The following is a 12,371-nucleotide window of genomic DNA, read 5'->3' as shown; positions in this document are numbered from 1 at the left end:
GCCTGAATGTGGGCTGACACACATGGAGTGTTTTGTCCTTATTCTCCTGCTGCAGCAGTGGACCTTCCAGAGACCAGCACTTTTTTTTTTTTTTAATCCTGGTGCATAGCATGCTTAGAGCTGCAACTCGTTTTCATTATTATGGATTTCTTTCTATATCTGAACCATGAAGATACTTATATTATTTTTCATTGTACCTATGTCTTTTAAAAACATTGAAAAAATTTAAGCTATTATTAAGTGTTTGGAGTAAAGGAGGGATGGGGATTTGCAAGGGAACTCACTCTACCAGCTCAATAAGCTTGCTTTTGCTTTTGTTTTTTCAGGGTAGCATAAGAGAGATTTAAGCGTAATTATATCTACAGAGATATTCTGGCCAATGAAAGGCAGGTATATAAAAGTATAGACACATTTGCTGCCAGATGTGGAGATGAGGTAATTTTAAAAATAAATGTAAACTTTCATATTATGTATATGCTCTCTAATCAGTTTTCTAAAAACTTGGTTGATGAACATAATCTTGGTAAGAAGGACCACTTTGAGCAGTGGTGACCAAGAAATCTTGTGTTTATTTAAAACTTTTGTTTCCCACTTCTCAAAGAGAGGCTATCTGGGGGAAGGTGAGGCAACACAATAGTGGTAATAATGTCACTGATATAGTTATTGGGGGGAGGATAGGATTGGAGAGAAAGCAGAGGAAAGAGGAAGGTTGATCATGGCTATAAGTCTATGCTTTTCTTATCTGTAGTGAATTTGTTTTATTTCTTCTTTTGGCAAGATTTTCTTCCAATAGAAAAATTACTTTGATACTCTTATTTCCTGTATCAAAAACTTATTTCCTCTGAACTTAAAAAACAGATCTTTCTGTGCACTCTTTTGTGGTATAGTGATATCCTAATCTGAATGCAGTCTTCTGGAGTACTTCCATTAATCTTTAGAGAGGTGTTCTAGTCCCCTTGACTATAACAGAATGCCTTTTTTTTTTTTTTTTTTTTTTTTTTTTGTGGTACGCGGGCCCTGCTGTGGCCTCTCCCGCTGCGGAGCACAGGCTCCGGACGCGCAGGCTCAGCAGCCATGGCTCACGGACCCAGCTGCTCCGCGGCATGTGGAATCTTCCCGAACCGGGGCACGAACCCATGTCCCCTGCATCGGCAGGCGGACTCGCAACCACTGCGCCACCAGAGAAGCCCCAGAATGCCTTTTTTATGCAGCCATGCAGCCTAAAACAGTAGTGTTCTTTTTGTGAATGCTAAGTTACATCGTAGACTTATTCTTAATGTCTCTTGCTAATAGGAGTCAGTCTCCCTTTAATGTCAGACTTCATGCAGTTCACATGTTTTTTTACTTTTTAAGCTGTTTATTGAAGATAACACACATAAGGAAAAGTGCATAAATCCTAAGCTTGATAATCTTTTACGAAGTAAATTACTTGTGTAGCTACTCCCCAGACCATGAAGCAGAAAATTACCAGCATCCAGAGACACTTCTTGTGCTCTTTCCCAGTTATTACTCTTCTTTCCCAAAGGTAAGTAATATCCTGGCTTCTATAACTATCTCTCTCTGTTTTTAATTTTATATAAAAGGAATCATATAATACGTCCTCTCTTTTGTCTGATGTCTTTCACTCAACATTATATTTGGAAAACTCTTCCATGTTGTTGTCGTGGCAGTAATTTATTCATTTTCACAGCTGTGTAATATTCTATTGTATGAATATAACACAATTTGTCATACTTGTTTGCTTATTATGAACATTTGGGTTGTTTCCAATTTTTGACTGTCACAAATAGTGCTGTGAATACTCATGTATGTTCATATAAGGTATTCTTGTAAGTCTTTTGTTGAGTATATATATACACATATGTATCTATCTAGGGGTGGAATTTCTAAGTCATAGGAAATGCATATGTTCAGTTGTTGTAGATAGCAGTGAATGGTTTTCCCAAAATGGTTGTACCAATTTACTCCATCTCTATTAGTGTACCAAGAGTTCCAGGTGCTTCCCATCCTTGCTAACACGTGGTATTGTTAGTCATTTAATAATAACTATTCTGGTCTTGTATAATGAAATCTCATTGTGGTTTTAAGTAACATATCCTTGGAGACTAATGAAGTTGAACAACTTTTCATATGTTTATTGGCCTTTTGGAGAACCTCTTCCGTGCAGTGTCCATTATCCTAATAAGTTGTTTATTCTCATTGATCTGTAGTTCTTTTAAATTCTGCATATGAATTGTTTGATTGATATACAGTTGTAAATTTCTCCTTTCACTTTGTTGCATGATCTTCTATTGTCTTAATAGTATCTTTGGATGCACAGAATTTCACTCTTTTAATGTAGTGTAATCTATTAATCTTTTACTCTATGCTTAGTGCTTTTTATGTCCTATTTGAAAAATCTTTGCTTCCCACAAGATAAGAATATTATCTTTATTCATTTTCTAAAAGTTTTATTGTTTGATGTTCTACATTTAGATATACATTCTATGTAGAATTGATATTTATATCAATAGATGTAGATGGAGTCAAAATTTATTCAATTTTTATGCAAGTATATAATTAACAGAACACCCTTTATTGAAAAAACATTTCTTTTCCCTATATAACAGTGTTTCCTTCATCAGGAAGGCTAGATCTCTTTCTGGACTCACTTTTGTTCTATTGGTCTGTCTTCTAAATACAGTATCTTAAGTACTGGAGCTTTATATCTTGACTCTTGATAACAGTGTAGTAAGTTCTCCAGCTCTATTTTTCTTCAATATTCTTGAAGAAAGGACTTTACTTGGTCCTTTGAGTTTCCATGAAAATTTAAAGAATCAGTTTATTCCACATCTCCTCTTTAAAACCTTCTGGGATTTTGATTGATATATGTGTCAATGTTGGGGAAACTGACATTTTAACAATACTGAATCTTCCAATGTGAGAACATGGTATTTCTCTTTATTATATAGATCTTTAAAAATATCTGTTTATGTTTTTGTGTTCAAGTCTTGAATATCTATTATTGGATTTATACTTAGGTATTAGATGCTTTAAGAAATAGTATCTTTAAAAATTTATTTTTAATAGCTTGTTTTCATATATAGATATATTTATTTTTGCATGTTAATCTTATACAGATTCCTTGCTAAATTCTCTTAATAACTCTAATAGATTTCTGAACAATCTTTTGGATATTTTTATATGCAGTCATGTCATCTGTAAATAATGATAATTTTTCTTTTTTGTATTTATAATTTAAATATTAAAATTATAAATGTATGTGTGTATGTGTGTGTATATTTTATATATATATATGTATGTGTATATATATATATATATATATATATATGTATGTAGAGAGAGAGAGAGAAAGAGTCCAAGTTTTCAGTTTCAAAATTTACGATGTTGAGTAGAAGTGGTGATAGAAGGTGTTCTTGTCTTATTCCTGGTCTACAAAGTGGGGATGGGGGAAACACTTTCAAATTTCAGCATGATGTTTCCAGTAGGGTTTCTGTAAGTATCTTATTGGATTTAGGAAGTTCCTATTTATTCCTAGCTTGCCAAGAGGTTTTTTTTTATAATCTAAATGGGTGTTGAATTTTATCAAATATATTTTCTTCTATGTATTTATATAATGTTTCTCCTTTACCTAGTTAAGGTGGTGAATACACTGATTAAATTTAGTTTGTTTAAACCAACCTTGTATTTCTTGAATAAATTCTAATTGGTTATGATTTTTTTATGTACTACTGGATTTGATTTACTAATACTTTGTCTAAGATTTTTATGACTATGTTCATGAGAGAAATTGACATATACATTTCCTTCTTGAATTTCATTTGCCAGGTTTTGGTATAAATATTATGCTGGCTTTATAAAATGAGTTGAAAAAAGTTTCCTTTTATTCTGTTCTCCGGTGAAGTTCGTGTAAGATTGGTTTTACATCTTTCTTAGTATGTGGAGGAATTTACTGGTGAAGCCATCTGGATCTGGAGATTGTTTTGTGGTGGTTACGTTTTTGATTATAGATTCCATTTATTTTCTAGTATAGTAATATTCTAATTTTTAATTTCTTGTGTTAATTTTTGTAAGTTGTGTTTAGGAATTTATTTTATATGTATTTTCAAATTTATTAGAAAACAGTTATTTATGATAACTTGTAATTTTCTTTTTAATATCCAGAGTGTCTGTAGTGATGTCCCATTTTGTATCCCTGATGTTGGTCATTTGTACCTTCCCTCTCTTTTCTTGATCTCTTTTGCATATTTTTCTACTTCATTTATTTCTACTCTTTATAATTTTTTTCCTTCGACTTTCATTTGAATTTAATTTGTTGTTATTTTTCTAACTCGCTGAGATATTTCAGCATTGCTTTCAGTCTTTCTTCTTTCCTAAAATATTAATTATAGGCTAAAATTTTCCCTATAATTACAGTTTTAGCTGGATTCCACAAGATTGGATATAGTATATTTTAATTGTCATTATTTAGAAAATATTATCTAATTTCCATTGTGATTATTTCTTTGACCCATGAGTTACTTAGTTTCCAAATAGTTGGGGATTTTGTAATTATATTTCTCCTACTGATTTCTAGGCTAATTTTCTTGAATGATTTCAGTCCTTTGAAATTAGTTGAGAATTGCTTTACCATGGGTCAATCTTGATAAATATTTCATTGCACTTGAAAAAATTTTCTGTTTTCCGTTCTTGGTTTAAGTATTCATGAAAATAAGGTAAAACCAGTTAACTGTATTGTCCAGCTTTATTTAGTCTATCAACTTCTGAGAGAGGTATATTAAAATTTCCCACTGTGATGGTGGATATATTCACATTTCTCTCTTTAGTTCTGTTAAATTTTGCTTTATATATTTTAAAGCTATACTATTAGGAGAATGCACGTTTAAAGGTTATTTTATCTTCCCCTTTACCTTTAGAAGAATCCTTCTTTATCTCTTGTAATGCTTCTTGCCTTGAAGTGTATTTTTATGATATTAATATGCTTAATTAATATTAAAAGCCACACCAGCTTTTAAAGTACTAGTTCTTGCATAGTATATAATTTTTCCATCCTTTTTCTTTCCCAACTTCCCATGTCCTTATATTTAGTTGTACTTCTTAAAAACAGAATACCATTTTTCTAGGACTTAGTCTGTCAGTTTTTGACTTCTAATTGGAATATTTAGTCCATTCATACTTAATGCAATCACTAATATATAATAATATATTAAGATTTTAACTCTACCATCTTACTATTGGGTTGGCCAAAAAAGTTTGTTCGGTTAATGAATACGTTGTTCAATAAAGTTCTTGGTGCAAATGAAAAATCTGTCTTTTATTTTTACTCAAAACCAAATGAACTTTTTGGCCAACCCAAATTTTTGTTTTATTTATCCTCTCTGTTCTATGTTCGTTTTCCTTTTTGTCTTTCTTTTTTTGATTAATGAAGTAGTTAAAATGATTCCAGTTTCTCCACCTGTTAGCTATGTGCTATAAATTCTTTTACTATTCTTTTAAGTGGTTATCCTGAAGATTACAACATGCATCTATTACTTATGAGATACTAATAAAAATTAATACTTTGTTACTTCTCAAGTGAGGTTAGAATCTTATAGTACTTTAGCTCTTGTTAATTCTCCTCATCCAGTCCCACCCTTTGTGTTACTGATGTTATGTATTTTATTTCCACATGTATTTAAATCCCAGAAGATGTTATCATTGATGTTTTATACAGTCAGTATTCACTTTCATTTACCAACTTTTTTACCTTTTCCTTTGCTCTTCAATGCTTCTTGCTCTTCCAAGTGTCCATTTGGGATTATTTTTTTCTTCCTAAAGAACTCCGTTTAGCATTTCTTTTACTGTGGACCTTCTGTGGACAGAATTTTTTAGTTTTTCCTTATCTGAAAAGTTCTCTATTTAACTTCACTTTTTCTGCAGTTTTTGAAAATAGACAACATGATGTAATGGAGAGAGACGCTTTATGTACTCATCTTTTATTGTCTTAAAACTAAATTTTGAAGTAAGTTTAGATTAACAAAAAAGTTGCAAAAATGATATAAAAAGTATCTTTGTATCTTTTATTCATATTCCGTAAATGATAGCATTTTATCACATTTAATTTATACTTTCCCTCTCTCTGATTATATATAATTCTTTTGAACTATTTTAGAGTAAGAAGCAGATATGAAGCTCTTTACTCCTTACCTCATTGCATATTTCCTAAAAATTATATATTACATCTTTATCGATAACCATTTTTCAAATTTGAAAAAAATTAAATAAATAAATAAAGTTTCTGTAAAAAAAAAACATGTGTGTGGGGACTTCTCTGCTGTGGGGTGCAGTGGTTAAGAATCTACCTGCCAATGCAGGGGACACGGATTTGAGTCCGGGAAGATCCCACATGCCATGGAACAACTAAGCCCGTGAACCACAACTACTGAGCATGTGCTCTAGAGCATGTGAGCCACAAATACTGAGCCTGTGTGCCACAACTACTGAAGCCCGTGCACCTAGAGCCCTTGCTCAACAACAAGAGAAGCCACCGCAATGAGAAGGCCGCACACCGCAACAAAGAGTAGCAGCCACTTGACGCAACTAGAGAAAATCTGTGCACAGCAACAAAGACCCAGTATAACCCAGAATAAACAAACAAATAAAAAAACAAACAAATAAATATAGTTTCCTTTTCTGTGCAAAAGGTTTTAAGTTTCATTAGGTCCCATTTGCTTATTTTTGTTTTCATTTCCATTACTCTAGGAGGTGGGTCAAAAAAGATCTTGCTTTGATTTATATCAAAACAGTTTTCTGCCTATGTTTTCCTCTAAGAGTTTTATAGTGCCCAGTCTTACATTTAGGTCTTTAATCCATTTGCAGTTTATTTTTGTGTATGGTGTTAGGGAGTGTTCTAATTTCATTCTTTTATATGTAGCTGTCCAGTTTCCCCAGCATCACTTATTGAAGAGACTGTCTTTTCTCCATTGTATATCCTTGCCTCCTTTGTCATGGATTAGTAGACCATAGGTCTGTGAGTTTATCTCTGGGCTTTCTATCCTGTTGCATTGATCTATATTTCTGTTTTTGTGCCAGTACCATACTGTGTTCATTACTGTAGCTTTGTAGTATAGTCTGAAGTCAAGGAGTCTGATTCCTCCAGATCCGTTTTTTTCCCTTCAGATTGCTTTGGCTGTTTGGGGTCTTTTGTGTTTCCATACAAATTGTAAAATTTTTTGTTCCAGCTCTGTAAAAAATGCCACTGGTAATTTGATAGGGATTGCATTGAATCTATAGATTGCTTTGGGTAGTATAGTCATTTTCACAATATTGGTTCTTCCAATCCAAGAACATGGTATATATCTCTCCATCTGTTTGTGTCATCTTTGATTTCTTTCATCAGTGTCTTATAGTTTTCTGAGTACAGGTCTTTTGTCTCCTTAGGTAGGTTTATTCCTAGGTATTTTATTCTTTTTGTTTCAGTGGTGAATGGGAGTGTTTCCTTAATTTTTCTTTCTGATCTTTCATTGTTAGTGTATAGGAATGCAAGAGATTTCTGTGCATTAATTTTGTATCCTTCAGCTTTACCAAATTCATTGATGAGCTCTAGTATTCTGGTGGCATCTTTAGTAGTAGTATTGACATAGTATTGACATAGTATTATGTCATCTACAAACAGTGACAGTTTTACTTCTTCTTTTCCAATTTGTATTCCTTTTATTTCTTTATCTTCTCTGATTGCCGTGGCTAGGACTTCCAAAACTATGTTGAATAATAGTCGCGAGAGTGGACATCCTTGTCTTGTTCCTGATCTTAGAGGAAATGATTTCAGTTTTTCACCATTGAGAATAATGTTTGCTGTGGATTTGTCATATATGGCCTTTATTATGTTGAGGGAGTTTCCACCTCTGCCCACTTTCTGGAGAGTTTTTATCATAAATGGGTGTTGAATTTTGTCAAAAGCTTTTTCTGCATCTATTGAGATGATCATATGGTTTTTCTTCTTTAGCTGGTTAATATGGTGCATCACATTGACTGATTTGCATATATTGAAGAATCCTTGTGGCCCTGGGATAAATCCCACTTGATCATGGTGTATGATCCTTTTAATGTGCTGTTGGATTTCATTTGCTAGTATTTTGTTGAGGATTTTTACATCTATATTCATCAGTGATATTGGTCTGTAATTTTCTTTTTTTGTAGTATCTTTGACTGGTTTTGTTATCAGGGTGATGGTGGCCTCATAGAATGACTTAGGGAGTGTTCCTTCTTGTGCAATTTTTTGAAAGTTTGAGACAGATGGGTGTTACCTCCTCTCTAAATGTTTGATAGTATTCACCTGTGAAGACATCTGGTCCTGGACTTTTGTTTGTTGGAAGATTTTAAATCACATTTTCAATTTCATTACCTGTGATTGGTCTTTTCATAGTTTTGATTTCTCCCTGGTTCCATCTTAGAAGTTTATACCTTTCTAAGAATTTGTCCATTTCTTCCAGGTTGTCCATTTTATTGGCATAGAGTTGCTTGTAGTAGTCTTTTATGATGCTTTGTATTTCTGTGGTGTCTGTTGTAACTTCTTTTTCATTTCTAATTATATTGATTTGAGTGCTCTCCCTCTTTTTCTTGCTGAGTCTGGCTAAAGGTTTATCAATTTTGTTTATCTTCTCAAAGAACCAGCTTTTAGTTTTATTGATCTTTGCTATTGTTTTCTTTGTTTCTATTTCATTTATTTCTGCTCTGATCTTTATGATTTCTTTCCTTCTGCTAATTTGAGATTTATTTTATTTGAGATTTATTTGAGATTTATTTCTGTTTTATTTGAGATTTATTTCTGTTTGAGATTTATTTGAGATTTATTTGAGATTTATTTATTTGAGATTTATTTGAGATTTATTTGAGATTTATTTGAGATTTATTTTTTTATTTGAGATTTATTTCTGTTTCTTGAGGTAGGATTGTATCACTGTAAACTCCCCTCTTAGAATTGCTTTTGCTGCCTCCCCTAGGTTTTGGATCATTGTGTTTTCATTGTCATTTGTCTCTAGGTATTTTTTAATTTCCTCTTTGATTTCTTCAGTGATCTCTTGGTTATTTAGTAACATATTGTTTAGCCTCGAGGTGTTTGTGTTCTTTTACTGTTTTTTCCCTGTAATTTATTTCTAATCTTATAATGCTGCAGTTGGAAAAGATGTTTGATATGATTTCAGTTTTCTTAAATTTACTGAGGTTTGATTTGTGACCCATGATGTGATCTATCCTGGAGAATGTTCCGTGTGCACTTGTGAAGAAAGTGCAGCCTGCTGTTTTCAGTGGAATGTCCTATAAATATCAACTAACTCTATCTGGACTATTGTGTCATTTAAAGCTTGTGCTTCCTTATTAATTTTCTGTTTGGATGATCTGTCCATTGGTGTAAGTGAGGTGTTAAAATCCCCACTATTATTGTGTTACTGTTGATTTCCTCTTTTATAGCTGTTAGCATTTGCCTTATGTATTGAGGTGCTACTGTGTTGGGTGCATATATTTTTAGAATTGTTGTATCTTTTTGGATTGATCCCTTGACCATTACGTAGTGTCCTTCCTTGTCTCTTGTAACATTCTTTATTTTAAAGTCTAATTTATCTGATATGAGTATTGCTACTCCAGCTTGTTTTTGATTTCCATTTGCATGGAATATCTGTTTCCATCCCCTCACTTTCAGTCTGTATGTGTCCCTAGGTCTGAAGTGGGCCTCTTGTAGACAACATATATATGTGTCTTGTTTTTGTATCCATTCAGGGAGCCTATGTCTTTTGGTTGGAGCATTTAATCTATTCATATTTAAGGTAATTATCGGTATGTATGTTCTTATTACCATTTTCTTAATTTTGGGGGGTTTGTTTTTGTAGGTCCGTTTCTTCTCTTGTGTTTCCCACTTAGAGAAGTTCCTTTAGCATTTCTTGTAGAGCTAGTTGGTGGTGCTGAATTCTATTAGCTTTTGCTTTCTGTAAATCTTATGATTTCTCCATTGAATTGGAATGAGATCTTTGCCGGATAGAGTAATCTTGGTTGTAGGTCTTCCCTTTCATCACTTTAAATATATTGTGCCACTCCCTTCTGGCCTGTATAGTTTCTTCTGAGAAATCAGCTGTTAACCTTATGGGAGTTCCCTTGTATGTCATTCTTCCCTTGTTGCTTTTCATATTTTTCCTTATTTTTTATTTTTGTCAGCTTGATTACTGTTTGTCTTGGCATTTTTCTCTTTAGGTTTATCCTGTGTGGGACTCTCTGCACTTCTTGGACTTGGGTGGCTATTTCCTTTCCCATGTTAGGGAAGGTTTCAACTATAATCACTTCTAATATTTTCTTGGGTCCTTCTCTCTCTCTCTTTTCCTTCTGAGACCTGTATAATGTGAATATTTGTGTGTTTAATGTCGTCCCAGAGGTCTCTTATGCTGTTTGCATTTCTTTTCATTCTTTTTCTTTATTCTGTTCCGTGGCAGTGAATTCCATCATTCTGCCTTCCAGGTCACTTACCTTTTCTTCTGCTTCAGTTATTCTGTTATTGATTCCTTCTAGTGTATTTTTCATTTCAATTATTGTATTGTTCATCTCTATTTGTTCTTTAATTCTCCTAGGTTTTGTTAAACATTTCTTGCATCTTCTCGATCTTTGCCTCCATTCTTTTTCCAAGGACCTGGATCATCTTCACTATCATTATTCTGAATTCCTTTTCTGGAAGCTTGCCTATCTCCACATCCTTTAGTCATTTATCTGGGGTTTTATCTTGTTTCTTTATCTGGTACATAAACCTCTGCCATTTCATTTTGTCTGTTTTTCTGTGAATGTGGTTTTTGTTTCACAGGCTGCAGGATTGTAGTTCTTTTATTTTTTTTAATGTAAATTTTTTTAAACATCTTTATTGGGGTATAATTGCTTTACAATGGTGTGTTAGTTTCTGCTTTATAACAAAGTGAATCAGTTATACATATACATATGTTCCCATATATCTTCCCTCTTGTGTCTCTCTCCCTCCCACCCTCCCTATCCCACCCCTCCAGGTGGTCACAAAGCATGGAGCTGATCTCCCTGTGCTATGTGGCTGCTTCCCACTAGCTATCTACCTTACATTTGTTAGTGTATATATGTCCATGCCTCGCTCTTGCTTTGTCACAGCTCACCCTTCCCCCTCCCCATATACTCAAGTCCGTTCTCCAGTAGGTCTGTGTCTTTATTCCTGTCTTACCCCTAGGTTCTTCATGACATTTTTTTTTCTTAAATTCCATATATATGTGTTAGCATACGGTGTTTGTCTTTCTCTTTCTGACTTACTTCACTCTGTATGACAGACTCTAGGTACATCTACCTCATTACAAATAGCCCAATTTCATTTCTTTTTATGGCTGAGTAATATTCCATTGTATATATGTTCCACATCTTCTTTATCCATTCATCCGATGATGGACACTTAGGTTGTTTCCATCTCCGGGCTATTGTAAATAGAGCTGCAATGAGCATTTTGGTACATGACTCTTTTTGAATTACGGTTTTCTCAGGGTATATGCCCAGTAGTGGGATTGCTGGGTCATATGGTAGTTTTATTTGTAGTTTTTTAAGGAACCTCCATACTGTTCTCCAGGCTGTACCAATTCACATTCCCACCAGCAGTGCAAGAGTGTTCCCTTTTCTCCACATGCTCTTCAGCATTTATTGTTTCTAGATATTTTGATGATGGCCATTCTGACTGGTGTGAGATGATACCTCATTGTAGTTTTGATTTGCATTTCCCTAATGATTAATGATGTTGAGCATTCTTTCATGTGTTTGTTGGCAGTCTGTATGTATTCTTTGGAGAAATGTCTATTTAGGTCTTCTGCCCATTTTTGGATTGGGCTGTTTGTTTTTTTATTATTGAGCTGCTTGTAAATTTTGGAGGTTAATCCTTTGTCAGTTGCTTTATTTGCAAATATTTTCTCCCATTCTGAGGGTTGTCTTTTGGTCTTGTTTTTGGTTTCCTTTGCTGTGCAAAAGCTTTGAAGTTTCATTAGGTCCCATTTGTTTATTTTTGTTTTTATTTCCATTTCTCTAGGAGGTGGGTCAAAAAGGATCTTGCTGTGATTTATGTCATAGAGTGTTGTGCCTATGTTTTCCTCTAAGAGTTTGATAGTTTCTGGCCTTACATTTAGATCTTTAATCCATTTTGAGCTTATTTTTCTGTATGCTGTTAAGGAGTGATCTAATCTCATACTTTTACATGTAGCTATCCAGGTTTCCCAGCACCACTTTTTTTTTTTTTTTTTTTTTTTTTGCTGTACACGGGCCTCTCAATGTTGTGGCTTGTCCGGTTGCGGAGCACAGGCTCCGGACGCGCAGGTTCAGGGGCCATGGCTCACGGGCCCAATTGCTCCGTGGCATGT

Source organism: Delphinus delphis, chromosome 7 (assembly GCF_949987515.2).
Source record: "Delphinus delphis chromosome 7, mDelDel1.2, whole genome shotgun sequence".
Lineage (NCBI taxonomy): Eukaryota > Metazoa > Chordata > Mammalia > Artiodactyla > Delphinidae > Delphinus > Delphinus delphis.
This window is presented reverse-complemented; position numbering follows the sequence as displayed.